Raw genomic sequence first — 15715 nt, 5'->3', positions numbered from 1 at the left:
AGATCTGAATCTCGGGGGACTTATCCTAATGGACAATATTTTAGGGCCCACAAAAATGTTTAAATTTCTTTTAAAATCAGAGACAAGGGGCGCCTGGGTGGCACAGCGGTTAAGCGTCTGCCTTCGGCTCAGGGCGTGATCCTGGCATTATGGGATGGAGCCCCACATCAGGCTCTTCTGCTATGAGCCTGCTTCTTCCTAAATAAAATCAGAGACAAAAAATAAACTTTGAGATCAAAGAAGATGTTTTCATATATAATATTAATATTTTCATCCTTAGTATAGAAGCCAAGTTACCAGTTACAGAATCAAGAAGAAGGCACAAGGCTTGGCTCAGCCGGTCTCTACTGTAGCCAGCTCTGCCATGGACTTAACTGCACAATCTAGGTTTTCCTCATTCCTAAACTACGAATCCTTGCTTCCTAACAAAAATTCATATAACGCCTTACAATTAACATACCTTTTTCTCTTTGGGTAAGGCAGCTATTTTAACCCTCATGTTATAAATGAGGAAATCGAGGCTCAGAGAAATTGCATGGTTTGATCAAGGCTATACTGCTAGTACAGGCAGAATGCAGGTCAAACTCAGGTCTTCTGACACTCCATCCAAGGTCCTCTATGTCTGTCTGCACCTAGAAAATTTCAAATAAGATTAGGTATGTACAGGACGGAGCCGTTAGCTCCAGAAGCAGACCTAAAAATAGCATCTGTGGCAATGGTGGGTCCCCTGGCTTTTCACCCAAAGAACGCTGAGACAAACTTACCGTGCTGTGGAAATGGGTGGGGAGGGTGACCCTGGGTGAAGGTAGGCACAGTCATTGTAATTCTAGTGATTCAAGTACAGATTCAAGGTAGAAGGCATGGGGCAGACCAAGCCCTACTGAGCTAACACACATGAAAGGATGTCAGCCCCTCCTTTGTCTTCCTGTCTTATCAAAGCAGGCTGGGTTTGAGTCCAGACTCCACATCCTAGCCAGATGTCTTAAGGCTATTTATTTAACCTTTCTGAGGCTATATCCTCATCTACAGAATAGAATGGAAATAATCCCAACCCCCTGGCTGTCATAAGCATAAATAAGATAATTTTAGATATTTAAGCATATTGTTAGGCACATATACACAGTGAAAGGTCCTGCCATTATAGGCAGTTAATGGTAATTCTCGCCACATCTCTCTTCTACCATCAGGTTGGAGAAAAAGAGAGTCTTTCAAGTGTCTTTGTAGTCTCAAAAGTGCCTTGAATAGGTTAGGTTCTCAGCCATATTTTCTGAAAGACAAGACCCCTTCTACTAAGCAAACCATCCATAAAGGGGTTGCTTTTGTCCACCATAAGTAATTTTCTTGATGACTTTCAAGAGAAACAGAAAGACTTCTGTATACTTGTTAGAGAGAATTGGTTCCCTGGGGTTGCCCTCTGACCGCAAGTCAGGAGAGATGTGGCTCAAGAGGGTGATTTCACTGGGGGGACTGGCCCCTAGCCAGATCAGGAAGGACCTGGGAGCATGGAAATTGGAGGCCAAAGCGGTAAGTGGGGTAGGAGCAGAGGAAGCATGGAAGCCAAAGCCAATCTCAAGATTAGAGTGATGTGGACCAGCTTTACAGGAAGACCAGATGGGTGAGAGACAACTGGAGGAAACTCAGGCCACCGATCTTAACAGGCATACGGAAGTCTTTCTGTTTCTCTTGGAAGTCATCAAGAAAATTGCTTGTGGTGGACAAGAGCAACACTTTATGGATGGTTTGCTTAGTAGAAGGGCAGAAAAGTTCTAGCCTTTCAGAAAATATGGGCATGGTCTTAGCAGTAGGAGAGGAGGTCAAGACAATCATCTGGAGTTTGAAAATGGGGGAGTCTCTTTGTAAGAGTCCCTTCTGGAAATAGGAAGGAAAGAGTCATAAAGAGACTAAAGAGTCAACCTGCGTCATTTAAGATTCTTTGGTTGCAAGGAATAGAAACTGGCGTTAGCTATCTTAAGTTTAAAGGGAATTTCTTGGAAGGATATGATCAGCTGGCTCACAGATTTGAAGGGAATGATGGCAAAACAGACTCAAAAAGGCTAGAATGAGAACAGCTTTGGGATCCCGGGTAGTAGAAGTAACTGAGAATCTTCTCAGGGCTCTGCTGTTAAACAACTGGACTTCAATTTTTTTTTTAAGATTTTATTTATTTATTTGTGAAAGAGAGACAGAGATAGCGAGAGAGAGCATGAGCAGTGGGGAGGAGAGGGAGAAGCAGTCTCCCCACTGAGCAAGGAGCCCGATGCAAGACTCGATCCCAGGACTCTAGGATCAAGACCTGAACCGAAGGCAGACACTTAACTGACTGAGCCACCCAGGCGCCCAGGACTTCAATCTTTTTATCACTTCTGCTCCTGTTAGAGTCAAACTTACCCAAGTTGAGTCAGGCATCCAACTCTTGGCCAGGGAAGGGCCTGCAGGATCCTCTGACATAGGCGGTACCAGCTCCCCCATCATGATCGAGAGGTAAGCAGTGAGCGTGAAATCAAGGAGCAGTTTCCCAAAGGAGGCCAAAGGCTGCTACGCAGCCCCATACAGCAAACGTCCATGCCATGGGGGAGGCAGACAGCGTGCGGAGTTTACACCCGACTCGGTGCCCCGGTAGAGCTCTTAGCTATGAAAGAAGGTGAAGAGAGAAACATATAAGCCTCAAGAAAGAAGCAGGAAGCTCTGAAAAGTACCAGGACAGGAAGGCATAGGTTGCTGAATAAAATCACTGCTCGCACTGGGGGTTGGTATAGAGCTGGAAACGGGCAGATGTTATATGGACTTTTCCAACTCTGAGCTGTGCTCGGGAATGGCTGAATTGTGATAAGGGGAAGTGAGTTGCAAAAGATTGTTACAATAGGCCGGTGATGGGTATTAAGGAGGGCACGTATTGCGTGGAGCGCTGGGTGTTACACGCAAACAATGAATCATGGGACACTACATCAAAAACTAAGAATGTACTGTATGGTGACTAACATAACATAATAAAAAATTATTATTAAAAAAAAAAAACCCAAAAGGTTGTTACCAATGTCCTCAAATGTTTACAAAATGCCTCTGAAAGAGGGAAAGGGGTACCAATAGAGGGGGAAGAGGTGTTAAACCCCTAGAAAATGGTCAATTGACTGCAGATTTATCAGGAGTCTTGCTCTCCATATGTCTATGTGGGAAAGGGGTATGAACTTTCAAAGAGCTCTCAAAATAATGTGTGTGTTCCTACTTGGGGATATTTAAAAGTCATGTCCTCTCTCTTTTTTTAGTCATCAAAAAGAAAATGCAACAGATAAGGACTATGCAGTATTCATGAACACCTCGAGCCTGAAAATGAAGAACTCACCATTCTGTGGTAATGTGAATTCATCCATAAAGCATTAAGACATTAATGCGTGTGCACTAAGACAGCCCTGGAAATTAGTGCAGTTTCATGAGATTAGCAGTAAATTAGGGGAGGAAAGGCTAATGCTAAAAGAAATCAAAGTGAAAATATGAAAACATACATTAAAATTACACTGCTTCATACTCCTAAGTGTTGAGTTTAACTGTGAAGGTTGTAAATTTGGTGGTGGGGGGGGTGAGATAGAGTTCATTATAAAACTTAGGAATCATGGAGAGAGCCACCCCCACTCCCCAGCAGCTCTCATTTCCGACTGAGCAGTCAGCCCAGGTGCTGGGCAAATTGGAAAGAATTTCTGCCCTGGAGATTAGAAACCAAACTCCAAGCTGGTCACCTCCCCTCCGTGCCTCCCTTTGCCAGGATACAAGGAGCTTAGTCGTCTGAGGAGGGACAAAGGGATATTGTTAAGGCGAGCCCGCTTATGAGAAAGCTTTGCAACTAAAAGCTTTTATGCTGCTATCTAAGCCATTCTGCCTGGGGGGACACTGTGTGCCTGTCCCGACTTCACTGTATCAGTTCAAAGAGAAACTTCATCAGACACAGTGATTGCAGAAGGATATCTTGGGACTTGGCAACACTAATAGGCTAAGAATTTCTATCACAACATCTCATCCAAGTCTCAACTCTGGGCCCCACTAGGTCCTGGGATGGGTTAGAGTGGGAAAATCTTTCTTTTTGTGAATCTAAGACAAAAGGTCTCTCTCTGCCTTAGGAGCTGGCTCTGAGGCAGCCCAGCTTGGAGGTGGGGTGAGGATGGGGGTGGGGTATGCAGATCACATCACCAAGGGTAGGAGAAAACCTGTTTCAATTCTTTTTACCCTCCTTGTGTTGGCCTTTCTAGGAGAACTCTGCCATCTTCAGGAAAGGCTGCATAAGCCTGCAAGGTTGATGATCCCAGGGACTCCAAGTTGTCTAGGGAATTAGTTCAATTAGGCGTTCTATTCGTCTCAGATGCTAATTAATTAGTAAGTATGTATTTAGTTGTCTTCTCTTCCCAAGCACAGTGCTGTTGTGAGGACTGAACCTGACTTCAAGGAACTTGTTATTCAATTCCACAACCATTGATGCACCGTGCACCGTGCTGAGTAAGGATCAGGGTCACTCAGGCAAAGAGACTGAGACCTAAGCACATGGTTATGAGAACAATACAAATGGTCTCTAAAGACAAAGCATTATCCCCATGCTCCTAGCTTAAAATTCGGTACCTCCCATGCATGGGAGGTGGAATGTTGGAATGTTGGAATGTTCCATGCGTGGAAGTTCTGTGATTATTTGTGTTCCACGATGTGGAGCTATTTCCATGACCCAGCTCTCCCTCTGCCACACTCCGTAAAGAAAACTCTCCACCTTGGTTCAAAATTGACTAGTATATGCACATTTATACACTTTTTTCTGTCAAAAGATTCTGCCCCTCTTTCTTGCCCACAGCTTAGGTCAAGGTTTGCTTTCTCATATGTCCTTCAGCAAGATACATACCTAGGAAGGAAGCAATGCTATCTTTGGTGGATTTTCTTTCCTATCTGTGGATTGTTATGTTGGGTATATAGAGCTGTGATCTCCTCCAGGGAAGATAGAAGGGTCTGGGGACAGGGAGGGATGGAGGGTGGGGTTTCCTATGACACAAAAAAAGAACACGGCAAAGAACACAGCACTGCTGAGTGCTCTGCCTGGAACCTTATGTCTGTGTGCGGAATGCACAGGCTGAGAAGCGACCAGGTAGCTCAGGGGCTTCATCTTGACCCAGTAACGGCCCTTTGGGGTGTTTGTATAACGGGAAATTGCTACTATAGCCTATCTCTGAGCTTTTACTATTTAAATCCAAATTCTTGTTCTAGGAAGATACGGTGCTCAGGTGGTCCCACTCCTGTTGCCACTTGACAACCAGGCTGAATAGAGTTGGATGATGTCCGAGAAATCCAAGAACGTCAAGGGAAAGGTCTGAGGGTCTCCGGTACTACCGTACGGAGTGTGGATGAACATGGGTGAGTGTGGAGGAGTGAGAAGTGGTGGAGGGAAGGAAGACAGATTTCTCCTTGAAATCATTCACTATAGTGCTCCTGCCCAGAGCCCCATGAAGTCAGTCCTCTGGATTACATCCAACTGGCCACATGTTCCTTCTTCCCTCAAGTGGAGAACGTGGCTGAATACATCATTTCCCTTGCAGGATGTAAATGGGCTTGGATTAGAACTAGGCCCAAGTTAACTCTGTCCCCAGACTTGTGTCTGCTCCTTCAAGACCTGGACGACTGCCAGACCACAAGAACACAGTGCAGAACAGGAACCTAGTAATGCTATTGTGGTCGTAGCTTAATTGCTCTGAAGAGGTAACAGGGATCCGGGAGACATCAAAAGCATGCGAGTCCCCTCTGATCTGAATTGACCCCCAATTCTCCCAGGTGTCCACTTGCAATATCCCTCCCCAGGACCTTCACCAGTTTGAGGCCGTGACTCAAAGGGGTTGGCATTAAACTTGAGGGATGGGAAGTGACGAGGGCAAATTCTGGCTCTTTGACTGGCAGACTATTGAGTTAGTTGTCAACTTCCCCAAATCTCAGCTTTCTACATTACTGATGAGATCAATACTTGATAAACATTTTAATAGCTTTATTAGAAAAATGATTCATACTCCTTGCAAAACATTTACATTATATAGAAAAGAATAAAGCAGAAACTAAAAACATTATACCAAATTTCTACACCCAAAGATAATCACTGTTAATGTTTGGGAAAAAAATCTTCCACTCACATTTATGTACATGGATATATATGTAGTTCTACATGCATATAGTTTTACATAAAATAATTCATATTAAATATACTTTTCTAGAAATTGTTTCACTTGACATTAAGAAATGAATACCTTTCGGGGCACCTTGGTGGCTCAGTTGGTTAAGCGTCTGACTAACCCGCTCAAGATTCTCTCTCCTTCTCCAAAAAGAAAAAAAATCATAAACTATGTCATGGAAAGCAGGGATTTGGAGTGGAGGAAAAGGTCTTAGAAAAATTTTAGTGATCCTTATCTATAAAGAGCTTCCAATCTTAGGTATATTACTACATATGTACATTATCTTCCACTGGTTTGAATGGCGAGGATATTTAGGGAAATTTCTTATTCTGAATATTCTAAGGGATCTATTTCAACACTAAAATTTTGCTTCCCGAAGAGCTGGGCTCTTCCTGAGTATTTTTTCCTGAGAGATCCTGAGTCCCCGTAGGAACAATCCCCTATGCCCTGTAGGGAAATTGCTGCTTTTAGGATCTGACCATTCCAAAGCCATCTGAGAGTCCCCCGTGGCCAATGGAGCAACATGTAGTGTTTGGAAGGAAGAACAGTCATGTGTTACCCCTAGAGCAATGCCTGTTGCCTCTGGTCCTAGGAATCTGGGTGTTCTGCTCCATCACCAACCTCCCTTCTTATGTATGAGACATGCTGGCTCTACCTGATTCCTTTGGGTGGTCCCCACACTGTAATTGGAAAAGGACCCTCTTCTGATCCTGAACCAGGAAATTCAGAACGTGGAAATGCGGAAAAATTGCATTTTGGAAAGGTGCACTGTCCGTACCAACTCTCCGAAATCTCCACAGCTCACTTTTATGTGAGCAAATCTCCCCATCTGTGGCTTCCTTCGGTACCCTGAGTTGCGCAGTCTGGTTCTAGCTCCACGTCTCGTCCCTTTATCTGTGGCAGAGCTAAGATGATCCTTAACCTGCAGCATGGACTTCTGCAGTGAGACTTTTCCTGGTCCCTGCTCTTGCGCCGTGACTAGGTGCGAGATGCTTGGAAGAAGCGCCAAGCTCATGGTCTGTGCACTGCTGAAGACAAGTGTTCAGAGCTGGGAAGGGGAGAATGTTTTTTACATCTTCCTCTACTTTACCTTCATCTGTTAGTACCACTCAGTTTCTCAGTCCCCTTCCCTGAAACCATGCAACACTGAACAGGAACAAAGTATGCAGTTTAAGGTTTAAAGTTCCTACTTGAGACGGAAGTTAAAGCCCCACTAACCACCTCCTTTCAAGGTGACCAAAGCATACACTGGTCAGATCAGAAGGGAAGAGATCTGACTCTAGGTGTGGCTGGGAGAAGGAATGTTGGAGCTCGGGTTCTTTAAGAAAATACAAGCCATCCTGGGGCACCTGGTTGAGCCGAATCTTGGTTTCAGCTCAGGTCATCTCAGGATTGTGGGACTGATTCTCACATCGGGCTCCATACTCAGTGCAGAGTCTGTTTGACTTTCCCCTCCCCTCTCCCCTCTCCCACTCTCTCTCTCTCTCTCTCAAATAAATAAATAAATAAGTAAATAAATAAATCTTAGAAAAAGAAAAAAGAAAAAAAGAAAACAAGCCATCCTAACCACTAGATGGCGCTGAGAGATAGCCTCCCCTGTCCTGGCTAGTTGCTGGCCATGTTGGGGACTTTGAGAGGGAAGACAGATTATGTCACTTTGACTAAACCCCCTTCATAAAAAGGAGCTGGCAAAGAGGGCTTCCAATAGGATCTGAGACCTGACACTTGTAAAGCCCCTGAGTCTGGGCATGACAGATGAAGGTTTGATTGGTCAAAGCAGATAACTGATGGATTGATTTCATACTAAACCCCTGCGGGAAGGAGGGAGGAAGAGCTGCAAGGGTTGGTCTTCTCATTCCATCCAGGTATTTCACGTCTTGCCATCCCTGTGGATTCGGGGGCACTTGTTGGCTCACTCTTACAGGAATCCCCCAGCCTGGAAGGTTTCCTGCAAGGGGGCTCCCGTGTCCCTGAAGCAGAGGGACTCCTACCCACAGCCCTGCATGTAGATCTCCGCCCTGTCAGGTGAAGCAGCCACTCAGAGGAGAGGAGGCCGAGGGGCACAAAGAGGCCCTCCACGGTTCAGTTTGCCCAGGACTGAGTCACGTGTTCCTTGATGCTCTCCCTCCCCTCCTCCCCAGTCCACAGTGGACAGTCACCAAGCACGTACTCAATGTGTGAAAGCAGAACCCTAGCCCACCAGACCTCTCCCATGGTCTGCTGTCAGCTGAAGAAGTAATAATAAGGCCAGCATCTACTCAGCACTTGCTATCTGCCAGTACTGAGCTACGTGCCAGAGCTGGAATTTCAACTCTGGAGGTAGAATCCCAGAGGCGACACACTGGCACCTTGAGAACTCAAGTGTCTGAGTGTGATGAAGAAAAGGGGGCCGAGGTGCCAAGACTGGCTCCCTGACTAGCCTGAGTTCCTTTGGCTTCTGAGAACCCCAGAGTCTCTTCCTGCATGGGCTCCCTAGGCTGCTGGAGCCTACCGCTGACTCGAAGCTGGTCCCTCCTGCCCCTGAAGCGAGCAACCTTTGCTTTCAACTGTGAGGAAAGCAGATGGAGAAATAAGACAGTTGGTTTAAAACCCTGACGTTCTAAGTTCTAAAAACGATCAAGAATCCCACTTAGCTGGCCGGATTTACCCAGTTCTCATTCCCCGAGCTCTATCGGCTCCCCACTCAGCTTCCCTTTCTCCCTCCCTGCCACCTCCTCTTCTCCCTCCCCACCCCATCCTACTGAGCCCCCCTCTGCCTGGCTCTCTTGTTTGGGGAGCTTGCAGCTGCACTGGACAGATCATTTTGCATTGATATATGTTGTAATTACATCAGTTCTGCCCTGTGTTCCCCTCTGGAGCTGTTGTTCCTCTCCGAGAAGATCGCTGGCATGTTGGAATATGATGTGTGACAAACCAGTCAATACCAGGCACCCTTTGGTCTAAGGATCATGGAACTACCAGACCCCTGGGCCTGCCGATCTCAATGTGCAGGGCCTCAATCCATGTTTTTAATCAGTGGCCCCAGGGTTTTATGATAAAAGGTTAGATGGGAAATCACTGCCTTCCCTCTTATCGGGGTCCTTCTTGACCAGCCCTTCCTTCTACCCATTGCTCTTTGTTAGCTTCTAAGTCCCTAGTCTTTGAGCACCTTGCTAGTCCTTTATACCACCGTTTAGTAACACTTACTGGGTGCATATGCTACGCCGGACACGGGGAAGACCCTTTATCTCCATCTTTGCAACTACCCTCTAAGGAAAGAATACTGATTCCTGTTTTACAGATTAAGACTCTCTCCCTTCCCTGCTCTCTGCCTGGCTCTGTTGGGCTCTGTCTGGCTCTGGGACCCACAGCTGGACTGATAGATCATTTGTCATGCTCCCCACTGGGAAGACCCAGGATTCAAGGGCAGGCATGTCTGGTTTCGCAGTCTGTGTCCTGAGTTCATTGGTCACACTTGCCACACTTTGTTTCCTCACACAGTGCCTGGAAAATGGTAACTACTCCATAAATATTTGTTCCTGAATAACTGAATGAATAAATGAAAGAGTCCATGCCCAAAGTTAAGACAGCCCCACCCAATACACACACACACATACACACAGAGAATTCTACCTCTGGACCATTTCATTTCCTTCCTACCCTGCATCTCTCTACATGTCTGATCACTGCCTTACCACCTGAATTGGACAATGACTCTGAGCCTCTCTGCCCCAGCCCATGGTTGCCCTGACTGCTCCCAGAGATTTAGCAGTAGACATAGCCTCCTGAATTCTCGGTAACCCAAGAGCTGCCAAGCTCTGCCCCTGGCTCCTGCGAGAAGGCCGGACCAGGACTGGGCCCTGGGCTCCTGGGCTCCTGAGGCCCCTTCTCTGTCTCCTCTCCCTCCCTTTTCCTCTTAGCCTCCTTCCAACAACTGAGAACAAGGCCCTGAGGGCAGAAGAAGGGGTGCTTGATTTGGGAGGGTTTCAGTGAAGCAGGAGGGGTTTCTCTGGAGTCCAGCGCCCCACTCAGAGAATGCAAGTGGTGCTGGGAAGTGGGGTTTCTAGAATGCCCAGGACATGGGAAGATGAATTGTCCAACATTTCACCAGTTCCCCTAGTGTTATTACTGTCTCTCAAGACATCTTTCTTATCTATTGCAATTTTGCAACAGAGAGAGCTCCTTGAGATACCACCACCTCTTGACCTAGTAGAGTAGATACTAGGGACCTGGGAGAGTATCTGATAAACATTAGACCTCCAGCAAATATTTGTTCAAAAAATGAATAACAAAAGCTACCATTTATATAGCATTTGCTATATGCCAGACACAATATTATCTCATTTAATCCTTTCAAAAACCGTAAGAGACAAGAATTGTTATTATCATCATTTGACAAATGAGGAATTAATTAAGCACCTGCCCCAAGGTTACATTAGCACAGACATGGTATAGATGGGACCTGAACTGATGTCTGGCCAGTTCTGTGGTCTTCATTCTTTCCATGGTACTGCCCAGGAAACTAAGCACAGAATATTATATTGACTCTGTTATATTGACTCTGTAGGAATTTATTTTTTAACTATTTCAGCCTAAAACACTTGCTGTGTGTGTATAAATGGACTCTCCTCTAACCCCTGGAGGGGTTGGTTATCATCTGAAGTGTTCTAATCAGGAAGCCGCATTCTGGAGGGTGGTTACATAAACACTTCTAATGGCATCAAAGCCCACACTAGTGGGCTGAATGTGCTTGAGATATGCTACAGGTTTTCAAAGGAGGGGTTAGCCAGAAAGACGACCTGGGCCCTCAAATGAATAATGCGCAGGAACTGGACCAGGCCAACACCCTGGCTCCCTTGAGGCAGGTTGTAGGAGTTTTTGTGCCTGCTTGCAAATAAACGTCTGTGTGACTGGCAGAATTTTGGCCGTTCTTACTACCCACCTGCAGGAGGTTATGGAGGAGGAGACGAATGGTCTCCACTCATCTCTCATCTCCAAGGGCCGCGAGTATAGGAACCTGATCACCGCCGAAGGACCAAACTGGTTCAGACCTGTTCACGGTGAGTGGCCACCAAGGCCTCTCAGAAAAGTAAAAGGAGACCCTCAGCTTCAGGGACCCAACTGAGCCTTGGACTCTGAGCACACAATGGCTTTCTTCCTCTCTCTGTCTGCTGTCAAGCCACTATAATAATAAGCGAACATCAAACAGGAATGAGGTTTAGGTGTGGTGAGTACCATTTCCGCATGGACCTGTAGAGGAGTCTTGGGGGCGTGGAGCCTCTCCAGCAGCCTCCCACCAGCCTTCCTGCTCTCTCCTCTCTCTCACTACAGCACCAATCAAAGATGGTGGCCAAGATGGCTTTTTCCTTATTTCAGTTTTGCAAAGTTTCCCTCTGCTGTGATGACTCTCTCATAGTCCTGCCTTTTCCTCTAATTCTCAAATATTCCGACCTGAATGGTGGCTGTGCTGAGGAGAAAATTTCCCCACTTCACCACAGGACAAACTGAGGCCAGAAGCAAGGAGATGCTTTATCCAAGCTTACAGTTGGGCATCTAACGGAATATCTGGAACAACTTAAAAGTCAGCTATCATAAACGAATGAATGAATGAACAAATGAATGAAAGAGAAGGACAGAGGGAGGAGGAAGAGAAGAATATCGGCATCAGTTGATGTTACTGTCTGGGATGTGGTCAGTGGCCAGTTTGACTCAGTATCAGATCCATGGAAGGCCACAGAGAAGGTGACTTAAATCTGAAAGATTACGGAGAGCAGATAGTGTCTCGACATCTCAACCCTTAATTCCAGGGTTAAGTTATGGGTAGGCCAGCCTGGAGGTCCATAGCAATTCATCCCTGCGATGGGGTGGCATGGGGAGGGCTGAAGCTGAGGTGAGGGAGGAGCCAGGCTTCCCTCACTGAAGGCCGCACGGCTGCCTCTACTGACCGGGACCAAGGCAGGAGGTGGAGGAGACACCAGAAATTCAACCAGAGTTGGTGGGGAGTTGGGCATAACCTTCCCGGGCTGCCAGCATGGGATGGCTGGGGTCGGGCAGAGGAGGCAACATCAGCAAAGAAGGCCGATGGGACAATCCCTAGCATTAGATGGGAAACTCTGCCCCGCCTGTGACCTTCCCCGCTAGCCTCGTTATTAATGACCTGCAGCCCCTGAGGAATAGTAGGCTCTAGAGTTATGGGAGGCCCTCTCTCCTTGGAATGGAGGAGGGGATGAGCCCATTCTCCTGTAGACATCTGGTGAGTATAAGGTAGGGACTAATAATAAAAATTGAAGAGCTATAAAACACAGCTATAAAGGACACTACTGGGACAATTGGGGAAATTTTAATATGGTCTGTATGGTAGATGATAGTACTGTATCAATGATAGGTTTCCTAAGTGTGATAGTATTAAGAGAATACCCTTGTTCTTAGGAAGGTACATGTTGAAGTATTCAGGGGTAAAAGGTCATGATGTGTACAACTAACTCTCAAATGGTTGAGGAAAAGAATGATACAACATATTACATATAATATGCTAAAATATATGTAAGTATATTAAAATATACACAATACATCATATAATAGGTAACATAAATATATAATATAATAGATATCATATATGTGTAAAGACAGAGAGACCAAATGTGGCAACATGTTAACAACTGGTAAATCTAGGCAAAGAGTATATGTCCAATGCACTGTTTTTTGCAACTTCTGTCAGTTTGAAATTTTCAGATAAAAGCTGGGGGGGAGGGGATGTTTGAGGGAAGAAGAATGGCCATCACTTTTTAAACAATGACTGGATCCCAAAATTTATGTAACTCCACTATCTGACTTAATCCTCAAACCAACTCCAGAGAGAGACATTATGATTGGTGTATGACAGAAAAGGAAACAGGGTCCCAGGGAGGCTAAGGAACTTGTTCCAGTTGACAGAGCTGGGATTGAGATAGAGCCCAAAGGAAGGGGGAGTTCACAGGGAGGAGTGCGGTGGGGACACCTGAGGCTAACACTTCCTTGAGCCTTTCTGTGTGCTAGCAGCCTTTTAAAATCATCCACGCACACGACCTCATTTAATCCTCCCTTCCTAAAAGCTTTGTACTGTGTGATAAATCACTTAATTGGTGTGGTGGGAGGGAAAGGAGAGGCACTCAAAACACACTGATCGAAGTGTAGGTGGGTGCAGTCTCCTCTGGGGGCGATTTGGTTTCATCTATTGAAATTTAAAATTTATATTGTGTTTAGAACCAGCAATTCCACTTCTAAATATTAATCCATAAGGATAGTCATAAATGTGGACCAAGAAGTATGTACCTAGATATTCACTGTAGCAAGGTCTGTAACAGCCAAAGATTGGAAACATCCTAAATATCCGTTATTAGGAACACTAGTGGACCCCTAAAAAAGGAAGCCCCCTCTAAGTGTGCTGATAAGCCACACAGAGCCAACAAATGGTAATGTGAAGAGGAACAAAGCAAGGGATGCTTCCTTAGTGTTGAAAAGGTGATATAAATAGATATATATGACTATATATAAAGTTGACCCTTGAACAATGCCAGGGTTAGGGGCACCAACTTCCATGTAGTCAAAAATCTGAGTATATCTTTTGACTCCCCAAAAACTTAACTAGTAGCCTACTGTTGACCAGAAACCTTATTGATAACTCAGTTGATTAGCACATAGTTTGTATATGTATTAAATACTGTATTCTTACAATAATACTGAATTTTTCTTAATTTTTTTGGTATTTCTAGATATGTGGTTCATCAGCAAGTTTTTTTAAATTGTTGCAACTCTCCAAAAAAATTTCAAATATATTTATTGCAAAAGATCCGTGTAGGGGCTCAGTTGGTTAAGCATCCAACTCTTGATTTTGGCTCAAGTCGTGATCTTAGGGGCGTAAGATCGAGCCCCGCATTGGGCTCTGTGCTTACTGGGCAGTTTGCTTGAGATTCTCTCTCTCTCCCTCTCCCTTTGCCCCTCCTCCCAAAATAAATAAATAAATCTTCTTTTAAAAAAAAGAAAGAAAAAGATCCATGTATAAGTGGAACCGCGCAGTTCAAATCCGTGCTATTCAAGGGTCAACTGTATATATATATATATACATATGCATATGAATGAATATGTATTTATGCATACTTTATGCATAAAATATCTTGAAAGGAAATTCTGTGTTTGGGAAGGAGTGATACGGGGGGGGGGGGGCAAGAGAGGGTGGGGAGGGTATTTATGCATACTTTATGCATAAAATATCTTGAAAGGAAATTCTGTGTTTGGGAAGGAGTGATACGGGGGGGGGGGCAAGAGCAAGATGGGACGTAGACATTTTTCACTGTTAGCCCTTCCATATTATTTGAAATGTATGTGCGTGATTAGCTTTTCAAGGTGAATGAAAGCATGAATGAATGAATGAATGAATGAATGAATGAACCACCCTTAACCAACTCTGGAAGACTTGCTTTTGGGCTACCTTAGGCATCTTCCTGAGTGTTGAAGGGATAGCAGAGGCCTGCTTCCCACAGTCTGGAGTTGATCTATCTCAATCCCCAGGCCCTATGAATCCATTTGCAAGTTCAGCCCCTGGAGTCCCATTGGCCCAGCTGAACTTTTGCCCTTGGCTTCCTGAACTATTGGGACCAGCTTTCTAAAGTATCTGGGCTCTTAAAGTTGTGCATGAGAATTGCCTGGGGAGCTTGTTAGGCAGGTAATCTAGCAGCCTCACCTCCAGAGATTCAAATTCAAATTTGGGGTGGAGCCAGGGGATCCTTCATCACCGCCTGGAGTGAGTCTTCCAAAGCCACTCTGGAGAACTGGGCCCTGGTGGTGGTTGCCTCTGTTCAGGCCTGGACAGAAAGCCTGCAGGATTGGGGAAGAAAGCAGTTTGGAAATGTGGATCCTTCCCTGTGATATTCTCCATATTCATGTTCTTTACCAAAAATTGAGTGTTCCAGGGGCACCTGGGTGGCTCAGTCAGTTACGCATCTGCCTCCAGCTCAGGTCAGTCCTGGGATGGAGCATCGGGTCTCAAAGGGAGCCTGCTTCTCCCTCTCCCTCTGTTCCCCCTCACCCCTTTTGCCGCTCCTGCTCTGTCAAATAAATAACTAAAATCTTAAAAAAAAAAAAAAAGGTTGAGTGTGGCAATCCCCTCTGGCTGTGGGATTGTATTGGTGAGCTGAGGGACTGAAAGCCCTTGAAGAACAAGGGTAAGAAGACCTCTCTGCAGCGGCCCAAGCTGTCCTGTTGGCCTTCTGGCTCCATGGCCGACTCCTTTAACATAAACAATGCATACACATACATACATATATACATACGCAAGCAAGTTACCCTCTGCTTTGCAGGGACTTTTTTTCCCAAATTACCAATCAGGTCTGGCAGTGGGAGAGATTTTCCAACAATCTTCTCCAAATACCCGGGCGCTGCAGTTCTCACAGGTTGCCAGCAAATACTGGAACCTCCTCGTGGGGAAAAAGGTCTGGTCTTGCGCCCCATCCTGTGAGGGTCCCACGCTGGCCGGGGGCTGAGCAGGTCTCGGGGCACCCGGCCGCCCTTCGCGGCAG

The 15715-nt window shown here is 45.6% G+C and overlaps 1 long non-coding RNA gene across 1 annotated transcript; it reads right to left on the bottom strand.

Moving 5' to 3' along the window:
- Positions 1–242: 242 nt before the first annotated feature.
- Positions 243–15715, bottom strand: LOC103671910. Its single transcript, XR_571042.2, has 4 exons — positions 15483–15715; positions 14881–15014; positions 2389–2629; positions 243–632 (listed from the first exon to the last, which is right to left on the bottom strand). It is a non-coding gene; the product is annotated as an uncharacterized LOC103671910 (long non-coding RNA).

Source organism: Ursus maritimus, unplaced genomic scaffold (assembly GCF_017311325.1).
Source record: "Ursus maritimus isolate PB19 unplaced genomic scaffold, ASM1731132v1 scaffold_25, whole genome shotgun sequence".
NCBI lineage: Eukaryota > Metazoa > Chordata > Mammalia > Carnivora > Ursidae > Ursus > Ursus maritimus.
This window is presented reverse-complemented; position numbering and strand designations above follow the sequence as displayed.